Below are 18044 nucleotides of genomic sequence, written 5' to 3' on the forward strand. Positions count from 1 at the left end.
AACCCCTTTAGGACCCTGAGAAATAGTTTCTGGGTCTGCATCGTTGTTTTTGTAAAGAAATTTATGAGAGTCAGGGACTCTGTAGTACCTGTCTGGCTTGACTGGTGCAGGGAGTAAAGAATCAGGAGACAGACTGGATTCAGAAAAAACATCATCTACAATATCAAGCACAGTGGGGGCTAGCTAGGGGCCTGTGCTGAGGCAATAAATGGAAATCTCTGAGCCTTTTCTTGGATTCTGAATAATCTTGGCTCTCCCAATGGAAATGCTCCCTCATGGTGTGCAGGGTTTCCCCAAAAGAATAATCCTCAGGCGGTGAGGCTGAAGGAATGGACTCTTCTGCATCAGAGTCCGCATAGGGAGAAAGAGAATATCCCTGATCAGAAGAGGAATCAGAGGAAATGGAAACCTGATCAGAGGAATCATAATCAGTGTCTTGCCTAGGCCTTTTGTCAGGAGGGGGATGCGAACCCCTGATTAAAGTAATAAGGTCTTTGGCCATTTTAAGCATCTGCTTCTTTGGCATGGATGACTGTTCTGGAGAATGCTGTACTTGCTTCCTTGTCTTTAATGGTGTTTTTGACTTTGCCTTTGCTGCTGTAGTAGCCTTAATTGTAAGCTATGAAGGTCAGAAAACGCCCTCAGGAGCCGATGCCTGCTCAGCGGCTCCGGACCCATCTGAGGGTATAGTTTCCGTAGGCCCAATACCTTGAGTTTCCACAGACCTCGGTGTCTCCACATGGCTGTCGGTTACGGCCTGTGGCTCTGAGGTAGCGGGTGCCAGGGGCTGCGAAAGCGCCTCACTGAGAACCGGCGAATGGCCTAGAAGAGGCTTCGTCTGTTTTGGACCTCAGATGTCTGTCCTTTTCTTCGTCTTTGCGTTTTTTATAAATTCCGGTCGTCGGTTGTTCCGACGGCATTATATAATTAAACCTTCGGCCAAAATAATGTAAAGCAAAATCAAACCAATGTTTAATAGTGCGTTTATTGAATCTAGCACAAAACCGACAACTAGTAACGTCGTGGTCAGGGCCTAGGCAAGGAATACAGTAAGAGTGAAAGTCCTTATGAGGTATTTGCTTCCCACAAGAAATACAATTATTAACTTTTACTGACATCGATCTGGAGCAAGAAAAAGTCTCCCCAATGGGGTACTTAGCTTTACTGAAGACTTTGGTTCTGAAACTCAATTTTGAAAATCTCAGGAGTCGGCCAACCGGCACTTGCGAACTGTTTTTGCTTCGGGCACCGCGCAGCAAGAAAGACTGGAGAAAATGGCGTTGGTTGCAACTTTTATACCCCTGGCGCACTGACGTCAGGGAAGAGGCGACAGCAACTGACGCCGGACCAAGACTTTGGAACTCGGGCCGACTGTGGGTCGCCTGCCAGCAGGATAACCCAAGTATAATGACTGCAACAGTGAAACAAGATGAACATCAGCAGACAACTGGTGCCCAAAACAGTCCTTGAGTGGTCCATCATCCATATAGTGCCAGGTATTTATAGGCATCTCATTTGTTTGATTAATGGCAAACTCTAAAGCCACAGGTACAGAACTATTATGGTTCCAATGGCACTTTAATGTGTGAAACATAAAACAGTCCTTCATCTCTGTGTATGTTATTGAGATAATATGCTCTACAGTGACTCCATCTAAAGATGGTAAAATACAGGATGACAATTCTCTCAACCCTAAACAAGCTGCCTGCATGTACGTGGAGCTGCCACAGCAGGTGCTTGGGAGTGTGCATGGCATTCTGTAGAAATCTGCACAACGTTTACTGGATTTGCTTGTTTCCCAAATTAAGTGATTCAGAAACAATAATGACATGAACTCTAATTAGTATAATCATTGTGACTAGAGGGATGAATCTACATGCTACAAACACAGCAAGAAACACAGAGCCTCATCACGCTACAGTTGAAAACAGAACTAAAGGAGTTTGAATCCTGCTGAAGTATTTCCTTCCTAGTGAAGATATATGCTTACATAAGGTAACTGCTGCCTCTTACAAATTCATTCCTTTGCACAACTGGACCTTCTGACTGCTCTTTACCTTGATTTCTCTAAGGGATGTCTGTCTGTGCTTTTAAATGTGTTGGCCAAAAGTGTCTTATGGGGTACATTGCAAGTATACTGAATGTAGTAAACTATAAAAATGTAATGAAGTTCCTGGGATCCAACAACAAACAATCGAAGCCAACCACGAAAGTAGCAGCAAATGATACCCGGAAAAGCTGGATTCTTGCACAAAAACAGTACTCTTTATTTGTACCAACAGACAATGTTGAGCGCTTTCATCAATATAAAATGACTTCTTCAGAACACAATAGATAAAAAATCACTCCCTTATATACTTATAAAAACCGCCTTTTTCACCAATTATTCAATTAATGACTAGGCTACTTAAAGGAATAAAGTATCTCCCATTTCTATCCAATCTAGTACTTTTTTTATGTAACCTTTAAAATATCAAAGAATATATACTCAATCAATAAAAATATACATGATTAAATAAAGTAATTACATCTAGACTAAAATTTGATACAGCATTACAATATTAATCATCGTAAAAAATCAAAACCTATGCATTTTTGTAAAGATTGTGTTGTGTCCTTGTTATACAAACAGGAATGTATACATTTCTAGTATTGACACTGTACATATCCATGTTATAGATCAAAATACATATTATGTATAATAGTGGAATAAGATATTTATAAATATAATAACTTATATTATAAAAAAAAAAAAAAACATATATAAAATAACTACCTAAAGATACCCTATACATCAATAACTAATAAACCAATTGTATAGCTATGTGTATTTTCTAAATATATTATCAAGTACATGTATTATAATTCATATATTTTAATTAACAAGCTATTAAGCTCTAACTAAGGGTTTGGTAGGAATCATTTCATTCAATCCAGGGGAGGTGGCTGCATTGAGTCTTATCTGCCACTTGATCTCTTTTTCACCCACTATTGCCTTGATGTTTCCCCCTCTAGGGTTAAAGGGTACCACTTCGAGAATGGCAAATTTGAAGCCAGTACATTCTGGATTGTTAATCAGGTGACGAGACAGGGCATTATTAATGTCGTATTTTCTAATGCAGTACATATGGTCATATATTCTGTTTTTGAAACAACGATCAGTTTTCCCAACATAATAATTCATACATGTATCACATATTCCTAAATATATTAAGTGCTGGGTCTGACAATTTCCATGACAGAATCTCACCTTACTTCTAATACTATTCTTTAAAATAATGAAAGGTGCCTCCAATATATATCTGCAAAAATTACAGTGTCCACATTTTTTAGTACCCATTTTGTGTATCTTACTTTTCCTTTGATAACTTGATTTTACTTCAATTATTCTCTTCAAGTTGTTCCCCGTTTTATATACAAATTGGGGTCTACTGGGTACCTTCTCCTTTAAAACTGTGTCACTTGTCAATATGTTCCAATTAGACATAATAATGTCCTTGACTTCCTTGGTGTGCCTGCCATATTTTAATATGCATGTTTAGTATATTTGTCATTTCTACTACTTATATTAATAATATTGTTGCTATTTTTCTCCTTGGTTTTCTGTAATCCAATGCCTAGAAGAGGCAGATACTTTCTTCCCCATTCTTGAGATACATATGAAATCACATCTTTGATCATAACTTGGGGATATCCTTTCTCCATAAATAAACCACCAATACATGATAGTTCTTGCAGCATGCACTTCTTGACTGATGTCATCCTGGCAGCTCTGATGCACTGCCCCCTAATTATACTCCGTTTGGTTGTATAGGAATGGGCACTATCAAAGTGCAAGTATCCATTGTTATATGTGTCCTTCCTATAAATCCGAGACTGGAAGGCCTTCCCATCACTATAAAGATAAACATCAAGATAATTAATCCCCACTGTATCAAATTGATATGTAAACTTAAGATAACTGGTGGTGTGATTAATATAATCTACAAATTTGAAAAGTTTTTCCTTTTCACCTTCCCAGAGAACAAAGATGTCATCCAAATAACGGACATATCTTCTGATATATGACATCCAACTCGTCTCCAAAACAAATTCCTTCTCCCAATCAAGCAACACCAAATTTGCATAGATGGGGGCACAGGCTGTCCCCATTGCTACGCCTGTCTTCTGTCTATAGTACTCCCCTTCAAAATAGATATAGTTATGGTCAAGTACTATATCCATGAATTCAGTGAGTAGGGATATGTCATCCTGTCCCAATCCACTGTAGTTGTATATACTGTTATAAAATCTATTCATGCCATCGTTCTTGGGGATACATGAAAAAAGATCCTGAATGTCAATAGTGACAAACACAAGATTGGGACTCCATAACTCTTGCTTGAAAATTCCCAAAAATTCCCAGGAATCCTTCATGATATGTTCAACAGTATGATACATGTGTTTCAATTTGTGATGGATAACTCTACCTAAAGGGAAAGCTTTGCTGGCACTTCTTGAGATTATTGGTCTGAATGGAGGGTCCAACATATTTTTGTGAACTTTGGGAATGCCTGTAATTGTCGCCAATATAGGAAATTCCACTTTGAGGAACTTATATAAGTCCTCATTTATTCTATTTTCCAACAAAAATTCTTCTAAGTATGAGTCTATTCGACCATACGCTATATTCACCTCATTGAGGGAAGAAACTTCATATTGCGAAGAGTTATTTAATAATTCAAAGATTTTGCTTATATATTTTTCTTGATCATACAAAACAATTCCTCCCCCTTTGTCTGCTGACATAATTCTAATATTTTGTTCACATAATGAGTCAACAATGGAATGTACTTGTTGACTCATGACACGATCTCTTTTATTGTGCTTATGTTTGTTGTATAAAGCATACAATTCTGTGTTGACCACGTTTTCAAAAGATGCCAATATTTTAGACATGGGGGGGTAAATACACTTTTCTTTCTCAATTCTCCTGTAACTCCTTGCACCATGGCACTCTGATTGAAAAACACGCCAAGATTTAATTTTCTCAAAAATAATTTAAATTCTACCAAGGTATCAGTGATATCCAAAGATTTATCCGGGATAAACTTCATACCCTTTGAAAATACTGAAAATAACTCGGGTATAACTTGGTATACACTGTAATTATATATCTTGATTTCCCCACTAGTATGAAGCATGTTGTTCTGTACATCATCATTCCTATTTTCTGTAATATACATCAAAGGGCTCTCAATATCTACCATGGATATGTTACCGTCAGGGCTTCCAGGGGATCTTATTGATATGGCCTGTGTCCGTTCCATCTGTATTTCCCCTTCCCTTTCTGTTTGGCTGATTGCCAGCTGTTGTAATTCATCCCCTCTTCTAAAAAAAATTCTTCCTCAAACTGGTGCAAGTTTGAAACATTGTGGGTGGTGGCATACTTCATATCCTTGTTCTCCCCATCCTTTCTAATATTCCATCTGTAAACTAATCCTTTCTCATATTGGGAAATATCTCTCTGTAATTTTCTACATTTTCTATCAAAAACTTTCTTTCAGTTATTTTCAGCATAATCATATTGTTTGCAATACAATTTTTCCCATTGTGGAAATAACATATCCTTTTTGATAAGTTTGTTCATCTGTTCTACCTCCTGGAGTAAACTACTTAATTTAGAGTCATTACAATTGACAATAAATTGCATAAATTGTTTCCCAAACCCATTGAACATATTATTACACGTCTTAATATTATCTGCATTCATTTCAACCCCTATGGTTCATAGGTTCATAGGTTCATAGGTTCATACTAGGCTATCTGCCCGAGGGCATTTACAAGCCTAGCCCATAGTTTTGTGGCTTACGCCACCCCTTTAGTATGGGGAACTATACCCATTATTTTGCTGTGCCTCTGTTGAGCAGTGACACTGAGGTAATCCCTGGGGTATATCTGCGATCTCCCATCCATTGGTCAAGATTTCTCTTGAACAAGGCCAGCGAGGTGCTCTGCCTCACATATACCGGGATTTTATTCCACAGCATAGGGAGTCTTTGGGTGATGAATCTATCCCTCCAGCACGTCCTATTAATAGCCGTGGTCGAGGTTTAAGTCTCCGCCCTTGTGGCTCTGACGGATCTAGATTTTTTGAGGTGAAGCATATTCATCAAATCTGGGTTTGAGATGGCCTTGTATGTTAGGCAAAGGTCACCTCTGAGCAAGCGCTAGGCGACTGAATAGAGCTGGAGTTCTTTCAGTCGGGCAGCATAGGACAGATTTTTGAGACCCTTTATCCTTTTGGTGAGGAACTTTGTGGCCTCTCCAGCTGCTGCAAGTGTCGGGTCAGATACATTCGAATGGGGCATTGTACTCAATCATTGGTCTGATGAGTGATGAGTATAGGGAGACTATGACCTCCCTTGATCTAGATGAGAATCCCTTCATGATAAGGTGGGCAATGTAGAAGGTCTTCCTAACTACTTTAGCTACATGGGTGTCGAATGACAGACTACTATCAACCTGGCTCCCCAGGTCCCTGATAACTTCTTCTGTGCTCAGTGGATTGCCACCTATTTGGTAGCTAGGGGTAACCTTGTTTTTCCGAAGGGTATGACTATGCATTTTTGGCATTTAACTTTAGGCCATGGCTCTGGCACCAGTTATCCGTTTCTGTGAGACCCTTCTGAAGGATATCTGTGTCAGATGTGTTTTCTACTATGGCCCAGTTTGCAGTCATCTGCAAACTTTGTCAGCCATAACCCTCCTGTGTTTGCTTGTACTTGGAAAAGTAGATGCCAAACAAGAGTGGGCCCAGGACTGAGCCCTGTGGTACACCACTTGTGACAGGCTTTGAGTCTGACATGGCGCCAGCAACTCTGACCCTGTGGGTTCTGTCACTCAGCCAGTTTGCAACCCATCTTGTGATGTATGGGTTAACATTTAAGCTGATGAGTTTTTCAATGATACCCGAGTGGGATATTGTATCAAGGCCTTCGCCAGATCGAGGTAGGCTGTATGGACTGCCTTTCCTCATCAATGGCTTTGGTGACTGTTTCAAAAAGTCAACCAAGTTTAGAAGGCATGATCTGCCTTTGACAAAGCCAAACTGGGATGGATCCAAAGTCTGCAAATTCCTATGTCTTTATTTATGAGTTCCATTATGATCCTCTCCATGGTTTTGCAGATAAGGCTTGTCAAGCTAATGGGCCAGTAATTTCCAGGGTCGGTGGAGGCACCGCCTTTGTGAAGTGGGACCACAGTTGCAGTGCGCCACTCCTGGAGTGCGTATCCAGAGGTAAGACTATGATTAAACAGCTGTCCTAGCTGTGGGTTTAATTCCTCGTTGAGTTCGTGGAGCACACAGCCGGGGACACCATCAGGTCCCATGGATGCTGTGTTTTTGCTTTGGAGAGCAGTTCTCACTTGGGCATTGGAGATGTTTGGGGGGCTGCAATCGCTTGGTATAGATATCTCTCCTTTTGGGGGGTGGGAGGGGAGAAGTTTGCACTGAACCTGTCAGCCAGTATGTTGGCAATGTCTGTAGGATCAGTAATCTTCACATCATTTTGAACTAGTTCTGAGCATATCTGGGAGTTTCCTCCCAGGTTTCTAACATAGCTAAAGAAGGCCTTATGATTGTCTTTTGAGTCTTTAGCTATTTTTCTCTCAAAATTTGCTTTGGATGATTTTATGAGAGCTCTTAGCTTTTTACTTATAGTGATCAAGGGTGTCTTACCTTTTAAGGATTTTGCTCTATCTTGTAGTAGCTTCCTCCTTTTGTTGTAGAGTTTGTTTATGGCTGGGGTCCACCAGAGTGGACGCTTGCCTTTGGTACAAAGAGCCTTTGTTTTGCTTGGGATTGCCTTATCCATGCAGTCCTGCAGGTGCTGGTAGAAGGCATTTGTAAGTGATTCAGCGGCTTGAGTACTGTTTTCCGCCTCGGGGCCTTAAAGGAGACCACACTAGTCTTTAGAAGTGTGAAGTCGGCTTTAGAAGTTCTTTACTGTGGTCTTTTTATTTCAGGTGGGGGTGGGATGAGGACCTCCAGCGAGATAAGTTTGTGATCTGATCTCACCAGTGAGGGGTATACTTCCGGTGTTGAACATTGTGCTCCCATGTTCGTGATGATGAGATCAAGTATGTTTTCTCCTCTTGTGGGGATGGTGACTAGTTGTTCCATGGCATTTGAGTTTATGAATTCCAGGAACTTTTGGGCTAGGGTGTTTGGGCTTGAGTAGTGTTCCCAGTCTATATTAGGGTAATTGAAGTCACCTAGTATGATGGTGTTTGGTGATACATTTATCCCCTCTAGTGTTTTCAGGAAGGCCATGTGAGGTTCCTGAGTTTGTGAGGGTGGCCTGTAACATGCTACAATTTGCAGAGCAGTCTTGCCTATGGTTAATTGCACCTGGATGGTCTCCGATGCATCGTGCATTGCCACCAGTCTTGAGGTGTGGGTGTCTTTGATGAATATGGATACCCCTCCTTTCTTGGTATTGTCCGGATTTTGGGGCCGGAACGCATGATAAGAGGTAAAACCTGATAGTGCTGGGGTGCTCTCAGGAGCCTTGAACCAGGTTTCTGTCACTGCACAGACATCGATGTTCTCCATACTGAGAAGGGCCTCGAAAAGTGCATTTTGAGATTTAGACTTCTGGCATTGAGCAGCATTACCCTTAGTTTTTTTCCTTTTTTGTGTTCTAGGGTGGTAGGTTTAGAATTTGAGCCTTGCCTAAAAAAGGCACTATGGGGGTGGCAAAGAGCCTTTGCTTTGTTCTTTAAAAAATGGTAGCCCCATCGGGACTATACCACTATCTATACATTTGTGCAAATACATATTGTCCACTTGTATACTCTTTATTTTAGTAAGCTTATTGCCGAAACTGTATATCAATTCCTTCAAAGAAGGGAAATACCCCTCATCTTCCTTGCGTTTATTTTTTGAATTGTTAATGTCATTGAACTCGAAAGGCATATGCATAAACTTGTCTAAATTGAAATTGTTAGCGCTGTCATTATCTCCCAAAGGAGAGCGCTGAGAAACAGTACCTTTAGAATGTTTGTTATTGACACCACTCGTCTTCTCCTCCGATGCATAGGTTAGAACTGGTGGTAAATGTTTAGGCTTTGCGCCAGAAATTAGATAAATATCCTCGTCTTGATTACCGGACAAAGCAGAAACATTGAGAGTACTTTTATGCCTCACTATACGATCGTTGTCTTCCTTCCTCGGTGTGCAGCTCGACGGGAACGAATGTCTCCTCTGCCCATTCGGGATCTCCTCGTCGCTGCCATTACCCATAGAGGAGCGTGCTGACATCACAACGTTAGAATTAGGTTGCACTAAATTCTTGTGTGAAGCAGAGGGCGGAGTTAACAGTTCCAGTAAACGTGTTATTTTGCCCTTTAATATAGCCATTTCGGAGTGAATCTTGTCAACTTCCTCCCTGGTTATGGAAGTTGAAAAACCAGATACTTCGTGCATTGAATCCATAGTGAGACACAACTATAAAAATGTAATGAAGTTCCTGGGATCCAACAACAAACAATGGAAGCCAACCACGAAAGTAGCAGCAAATGATACCAGGAAAAGCTGGATTCTTGCACAAAAACAGTACTCTTTATTTGTACCAACAGACAATGTTGAGCGCTTTCATCAATATAAAATGACTTCTTCAGAACACAATAGATAAAAAATCACTCCCTTATATACTTATAAAAACCGCCTTTTTCACCAATTATTCAATTAATGACTAGGCTACTTAAAGGAATAAAGTACCTCCCATTTCTATCCAATCTAGTACTTTTTTTATGTAACCTTTAAAATATCAAAGAATATATACTCAATCAATAAAAATATACATGATTAAATAAAGTAATTACATCTAGACTAAAATTTGATACAGCATTACAATATTAATCATCGTAAAAAATCAAAACCTATGCATTTTTGTAAAGATTGTGCTGTGTCCTTGTTATACAAACAGGAATGTATACATTTCTAGTATTGACACTGTACATATCCATGTTATAGATCAAAATACATATTATGTATAATAGTGGAATAAGATATTTATAAATATAATAACTTATATTATAAAAAAAAAAACATATATAAAATAACTACCTAAAGATACCCTATACATCAATAACTAATAAACCAATTGTATAGCTATGTGTATTTTCTAAATATATTATCAAGTACATGTATTATAATTCATATATTTTAATTAAGTTATTAAGCTCTAACTAAGGGTTTGGTAGGAATCATTTCATTCAATCCAGGGGATGTGGCTGCATTGAGTCTTATCTGCCACTTGATCTCTTTTTCACCCACTATTGCCTTGATGTTTCCCCCTCTAGGGTTAAATGGTACCACTTTGAGAATGGCAAATTTGAAGCCAGTACATTCTGGATTGTTAATCAGGTGACGAGACAGGGCATTATTAATGTTGTATTTTCTAATGCAGTACATATGGTCATATATTCTGTTTTTGAAACAACGATCAGATTTCCCAACATAATAATTCATACATGTATCACATATTCCTAAATATATTAAGTGCTGGGTCTGACAATTTCCATGACAGAATCTCACCTTACTTCTAATACTATTCTTTAAAATAATGAAAGGTGCCTCCAATATATATCTGCAAAAATTACAGTGTCCACATTTTTTAGTACCCATTTTGTGTATCTTACATTTCCTTTGATTACTAGATTTTACTTCAATTATTCTCTTCAAGTTGTTCCCCGTTTTATATACAAATTGGGGTCTACTGGGTACCTTCTCCTTTATAACTGTGTCACTTGTCAATATGTTCCAATTAGACATAATAATGTCCTTGACTTCCTTGGTGTGCCTGCCATATTTTAATATGCATGCTTTAGTATATTTGTCATTTCTACTACTTATATTAATAATATTGTTGCTATTTTTCTCCTTGGTTTTCTGTAATCCAATGCCTAGAAGAGGCAGATACTATTTCCCATTCTTGAGATACATATGAAATCACATCTTTGATCATAACTTGGGGATATCCTTTCTCCATAAATAAACCACCAATACATGATAGTTCTTGCAGCATGCATTTCTTGACTGATGTCATCCTGGCAGCTCTGATGCACTGCCCCCTAATTATACTCCGTTTGGTTGTATAGGAATGGGCACTATCAAAGTGCAAGTATCCATTGCTATATGTGTCCTTCCTATAAATCCGAGACTGGAAGGCCTTCCCATCACTATAAAGATAAACATCAAGATAATTAATCCCCACTGTATCAAATTGATATGTAAACTTAAGATAACTGGTGGTGTGATTAATATAATCTACAAATTTGAAAAGTTTTTCCTTTTCACTTTCCCAGAGAACAAAGATGTCATCCAAATAATGGACATATCTTCTGATATATGACATCCAAGTCGTCTCCAAAACAAATTCCTTCTCCCAATCAAGCAACACCAAATTTGCGTAGATGGGGGCACAGGCTGTCCCCATTGCTACGCCTGTCTTCTGTCTATAGTACTCCCCTTCAAAATAGATATAGTTATGGTCAAGTACTATATCCATGAATTCAGTGAGTAGGGATATGTCATCCTGTCCCAATCCACTGTAGTTGTATATACTGTTATAAAATCTATTCATGCCATCGTTCTTGGGGATACATGAAAAAAGATCCTGAATGTCAATAGTGACAAACACAAGATTGGGACTCCATAACTTTTGCTTGAAAATTCCCAAAAGTTCCCAGGAATCCTTCATGATATGTTCAACAGTATGATACATGTGTTTCAATTTGTGATGGATAACTCTACCTAAAGGGAAAGCTTTGCTGGCACTTCCTGAGATTATTGGTCTGAATGGAGGGTCCAACATATTTTTGTGAACTTTGGGAATGCCTGTAATTGTTGCCAATATAGGAAATTCCACTTTGAGGAACTTATATAAGTCCTCATTTATTCTATTTTCCAACAAAAATTCTTCTAAGTATGAGTCTATTCGACTATACGCTATATTCACCTCATTGAGGGAAGAAACTTCATATTGCGAAGAGTTATTTAATAATTCAAAGATTTTGCTTATATATTTTTCTTGATCATACAAAACAATTCCTCCCCCTTTGTCTGCTGACATAATTCTAATATTTTGTTCACATAATGAGTCAATAATGGAATGTACTTGTTGACTCATGACACAATCTCTTTTATTGTGCTTATGTTTGTTGTATAAAGCATACAATTCTGTGTTGACCACGTTTTCAAAAGATGCCAATATTTTAGACATAGGGGGGGGGGGGTAAATACACTTTTCTTTCTCAATTCTCCCGTAACTCCTTGCACCATGGCACTCTGATTGAAAAACACCCCAAGATTTAATTTTCTCAAAAATAATTTAAATTCTACCAAGGTATCAGTGATATCCAAAGATTTATCCGGGATAAACTTCATACCCTTTGAAAATACTGAAAATAACTCGGGTATAACTTGGTATACACTGTAATTATATATCTTGATTTCCCCACTAGTATGAAGTATGTTGTTCTGTACATTATCATTCCTATTTTCTGTAATATACATCAAAGGGCTCTCAATATCTACCATGGATATGTTACCGTCAGGGCTTGCAGGGGATCTTATTGATATGGCCTGTGTCCGTTCCATCTGTATTTCCCCTTCCCTTTCTGTTTGGCTGATTGCCAGCTGTTGTAATTCATCCCCTCTTCTAAAAAAAATTCTTCCTCAAACTGGTGCAAGTTTGAAACATTGTGGGTGGTGGCATACTTCATATCCTTGTTCTTCTCCCCATCCTTTCTAATATTCCATCTGTAAACTAATCCTTTCTCATATTGGGAAATATCTCCCTGTAATTTTCTACATTTTCTATCAAAAACTTTCTTACAGTTATTTTCAGCATAATCATATTGTTTGCAATACAATGTTTCCCATTGTGGAAATAACATATCCTTTTTGATAAGTTTGTTCATCTGTTCTACCTCCTGCAGTAAACTACTTAATTTAGAGTCATTACAATTGACAATAAATTGCATAAATTCGAATAGACTCATACTTACAAGAATTTTTGTTGGAAAATAGAATAAATGAGGACTTATATAAGTTCCTCAAAGTGGAATTTCCTATATTGGCGACAATTACAGGCATTCCCAAAGTTCACAAAAATATGTTGGACCCTCCATTCAGACCAATAATCTCAGGAAGTTCCAGCAAAGCTTTCCCTTTAGGTAGAGTTATCCATCACAAATTGAAACACATGTATCATACTGTTGAACATATCATGAAGGATTCCTGGGAATTTTTGGGAATTTTCAAGCAAGAGTTATGGAGTTCCAATCTTGTGTTTGTCACTATTGACATTCAGGATCTTTTTTCATGTATCCCCAAGAACGATGGCATGAACAGATTTTATAACAGTATATACAACTACAGTGGATTGGGACAGGATGACATATCAATACTCACTGAATTCATGGATATAGTACTTGACCATAACTATATCTATTTTGAAGGGGAGTACTATAGACAGAAGACAGGCGTAGCAATGGGGACAGCCTGTGCCCCCATCTACGCAAATTTGGTGTTGCTTGATTGGGAGAAGGAATTTGTTTTGGAGACGAGTTGGATGTCATATATCAGAAGATATGTCCGTTATTTGGATGACATCTTTGTTCTCTGGGAAGGTGAAAAGGAAAAACTTTTCAAATTTGTAGATTATATTAATCACACCACCAGTTATCTTAAGTTTACATATCAATTTGATACAGTGGGGATTAATTATCTTGATGTTTATCTTTATAGTGATGGGAAGGCCTTCCAGTCTTGGATTTATAGGAAGGACACATATAGCAATGGATACTTGCACTTTGATAGTGCCCATTCCTATACAACCAAACGGAGTATAATTAGGGGGCAGTGCATCAGAGCTGCCAGGATGACATCAGTCAAGAAATGCATGCTGCAAGAACTATCATGTATTGGTGGTTTATTTATGGAGAAAGGATATCCCCAAGTTATGATCAAAGATTTGATTTCATATGGGAAGAAAGTATCTGCCTCTTCTAGGCATTGGATTACAGAAAACCAAGGTGAAAAATAGCAACAATATTATTAATATAAGTAGTAGAAATGACAAATATACTAAAGCATGCATATTAAAATATGGCAGGCACACCAAGGAAGTCAAGGACATTATTATGTCTAATTGGAACATATTGACAAGTGACACAGTTATAAAGGAGAAGGTACCCAGTAGACCCCAATTTGTATATAAAACGGGGAACAACTTGAAGAGAATAATTGAAGTAAAATCTAGTTATCCAAGGAAAAGTAAGATACACAAAATGGGTACTAAAAAATGTGGACACTGTAATTTTTGCAGATATATATTGGAGGCACCTTTCATTATTTTAAAGAATATTATTAGAAGTAAGGTGAGATTCTGTCATGGAAATTGTCAGACCCAGCACTTAATATATTTAGGAATATGTGATACATGTATGAATTATTATGTTGGGAAAACTGATCGTTGTTTCAAAAACAGAATATATGACCATATGTACTGCATTAGAAAATAGGACATTAATAATGCCCTGTCTCATCACCTGATTAACAATCCAGAATGTACTGGCTTCAAATTTGCCATTCTCAAAGTGGTACCATTTAACCCTAGAGGGGGAAACATCAAGGCAATAGTGGGTGAAAAAGAGATCAAGTGGCAGATAAGACTCAATGCAGCCACATCCCTGGATTGAATGAAATGATTCCTACCAAACCCTTAGTTAGAGCTTAATAACTTGTTAATTAAAATATATGAATTATAATACATGTACTTGATAATATATTTAGAAAATACACATAGCTATACAATTGGTTTATTAGTTATTGATGTATAAGGTATCTTTAGGTAGTTATTTTATATATGTTTTTTTTTTTTTTATAATATAAGTTATTATATTTATAAATATCTTATTCCACTATTATACATAATATGTATTTTGATCTATAACATGGATATGTACAGTGTCAATACTAGAAATGTATACATTCCTGTTTGTATAACAAGGACACAGCACAATCTTTACAAAAATGCATAGGTTTTGATTTTTTACGATGATTAATATTGTAATGCTGTATCAAATTTTAGTCTAGATGTAATTACTTTATTTAATCATGTATATTTTTATTGATTGAGTATATATTCTTTGATATTTTAAAGGTTACATAAAAAAAGTACTAGATTGGATAGAAATGGGAGGTACTTTATTCCTTTAAGTAGCCTAGTCATTAATTGAATAATTGGTGAAAAAGGCGTTTTTTATAAGTATATAAGGGAGTGATTTTTTTATCTATTGTGTTCTGAAGAAGTCATTTTATATTGATGAAAGCGCTGAACATTGTCTGTTGGTACAAATAAAGAGTACTGTTTTTGTGCAAGAATCCAGCTTTTCCTGGTATCATTTGCTGCTACTTTCGTGGTTGGCTTCGACTGAATGTAGTAAACTGTAGGACTGTTAAGTAGATGGGAAACACACTGTTGAGTTCATATTCAATAATGCTAATCCCAACTATTTTAGTATTGTGTGCCTTGCACTTATGTGAACAGCCACAACCTTATTAGTAACACTGCTGTTGTACTGGTCATGCATTCTTGTTCAGTTGCACGTCTGTGCTTAGGATCATAGGAAGTTACTAGGCTAATGGCCCTAGGGCCCTTACAAGCACAGCCAAGATCTAGCCTTATTTCTACGATTAGCACCTATTGCCCCTGTCCAAGAAGGACACAGGTGGAACCTCCAGAGTAAATTTACGGTTACCCATCCAATCGTTCAGACTACGTTTGAAGACGGCCAATGACGTGCTCTGTTTAATATGAATTGAGAGTCTGCCTCAAAGGTGTGGTAACCTCTGGGAGACAAATCTGTCTCTCCAGCAGGTTCTATTAATTCCACATACCAGGTTAAGGTCTTTAGAGTGAGTAACCCGTGTACCATTTCACTTACGAATATGCAGCATTTCCAATAAAGCAAGGTCAGAGATTGCCTTGTATGCAAGGCAGACATTACCTCTGAGTAGTCTGTATAAAACAGAATAAAGTGACAGTGATTTCAGACAATCCACATAGTTTCCATGTGAGGAACCTTTGTGGTCTCTCAAACTGCTGCAGGTGCTTGGAAAGGTACAAATTAGAAGAGGCGTTGTACTCAATTATTGGCCTGATGAGGGAAAAGTACAGGGAGGCTATAACTTCCATTTTTCTGGAGGCAATGCCCTTACATATGAGACAAGCAATACAGATTGCCCTTCTTACCACTGTGGGAACACGGTGGTCAAAGGTAAGGTTGCTGTCAACCTGTGTGCCCAGGTCCTTCACAACTGAGTGCGTACTTAAGGTATTGATATTGCTGTGGTAGTTGTAGGAGCATCACTCATACCAAAAAGGATGATGATAATTTTTTTTGCATTGAGTTTAAGGCCATGACGTTGGTACCAATCATTTGTTTGTGTAAGACCCTCTTGCAGGATGTTGACATCATTTAGAGATTCTATGACCGCTCCCAGTTTGCAGTCATCAGCAAACTGTGTCAGCCACAGACCTTTAGTTTATGCTTGTACTTTGTAGAAATAGATTCCAAACAGTAGAGGTCCCAAGACTGATCCCTGCGGAACACCATTGGTTACAGGTCTGTTGTTGGAGGTGGATTCCCCTATTTTAACTATATGGGTTCCATCAGTAAGCCAGATACCCCATCTAATGATACAAGGGTTGATACCTAGCTGGATGAGTTTGTCAATGATGCCTGAGTGGGGATAATGTCAAACGTCTTGGCTAAGTCTACGTAGGCAGATGCACAGATTTCCCCTCATCCAGGGCCTTGGTGACTGTGTTAAAGAAGTCCACCGGATTTAACAGGCATGAGCTCCCTTTGACAAATCGAAACTGAGTAGGGTCAAGTGTTTGGAGATTACCTATATCTGTGCTGATAAGGTCCATGATGATTTGGCTCCATGGCTTGTGCTGATAAGGTCCATGATGATTTGCTCCATGGCCTTGCAAATAAGGCTAGTCACGCTAACAGGTCTACAGTTCCCAGGGTCACTGGAAGCACCACCTTAGTGCAAGGGAATAACAGTGGCCATTTTCCATTCAGCTGGGGAGAAACTGGTGCTTAGACTATGATTGAAAAGAATACCCAATGGTATGTATAATTCTTGTTGGAGCTCATGTAACAGCCTGGGATGTTATCAGGTCCCACAGATGCTGTTTTTTTGGCCTTAGAAAGGGCGTTTACAACCTGCTGTTTAGAGATACAAGGTAGGGGACAAGTGGTAGGGATGTCATGGAGTACGTGTGGCAGGGACAGGGGAGTGAAGTTTTCACAGAACCTGTCAGCCAACAGGTTAGCAATGTCCACAGGCTCAGTACATGTGGTATCATTAACTACCAGTTCGGCACAAATCTGGGCCTTCCTATTAGGTTACAGATGTAACTAAAGAATGCCTTATGGTTGTCCTTAGTAGAGGAAGCAAATTTGGATTCATAGTTTGCTTTGGAGGACTTCACAGGAAGTTCTATTTGCTTGTTTAAGCTGAGGAGGGACTGTTTCCAGTTTAGGGCTCACTCCCTCATTCTAAAATTTCTTCCTCTTATTGTAAAGACTGTTAATGGCAGTTATCTACCAGGCAGGTCTGCTCTTCCTTGAAGAACTTGTTTTGGTCCCATCAGATATGGCCGAGTCAATGCAGTTATACAGGTGTTTGTATAAAGCATTGGTGTACAACTCGCAATAGTTGCCAGTTCCATCTGAGGGGAGAAGTGCAGTGAAGCTATTTATACCATTCCACAAGAGATTATAATCTCCTTTGGAGAGGTTTTTTAGTTTAGCTGCTGCTGGGGGGGGGGGTGTCTCAGAAGTGATAATTATATAGAATGAGACTGATTTGTGGTCAGATCTCTCCAGGGAAGCCCTCACAGTGGGGGTGCTACAGTGGTCTCCCAGACTGGTAAGCACTAGATCCAGGATGTTGACACCTCTTGTAGGGGTGT

The 18044-nt window shown here is 38.6% G+C and overlaps 1 protein-coding gene across 1 annotated transcript in view; it reads right to left on the reverse strand.

The window, feature by feature from the left end:
- PIGA (phosphatidylinositol glycan anchor biosynthesis class A) overlaps positions 1-18044 on the reverse strand; it is a 404235-nt gene that overhangs the window by 60614 nt on the left and 325577 nt on the right. The gene's annotated exons all lie outside the window — the stretch shown is intronic.

Source organism: Protopterus annectens, chromosome 5.part1, assembly GCF_019279795.1.
Source record: "Protopterus annectens isolate FY-2018-M chromosome 5.part1, PAN1.0, whole genome shotgun sequence".
In the NCBI taxonomy this organism is placed as follows: domain Eukaryota; kingdom Metazoa; phylum Chordata; order Ceratodontiformes; family Protopteridae; genus Protopterus; species Protopterus annectens.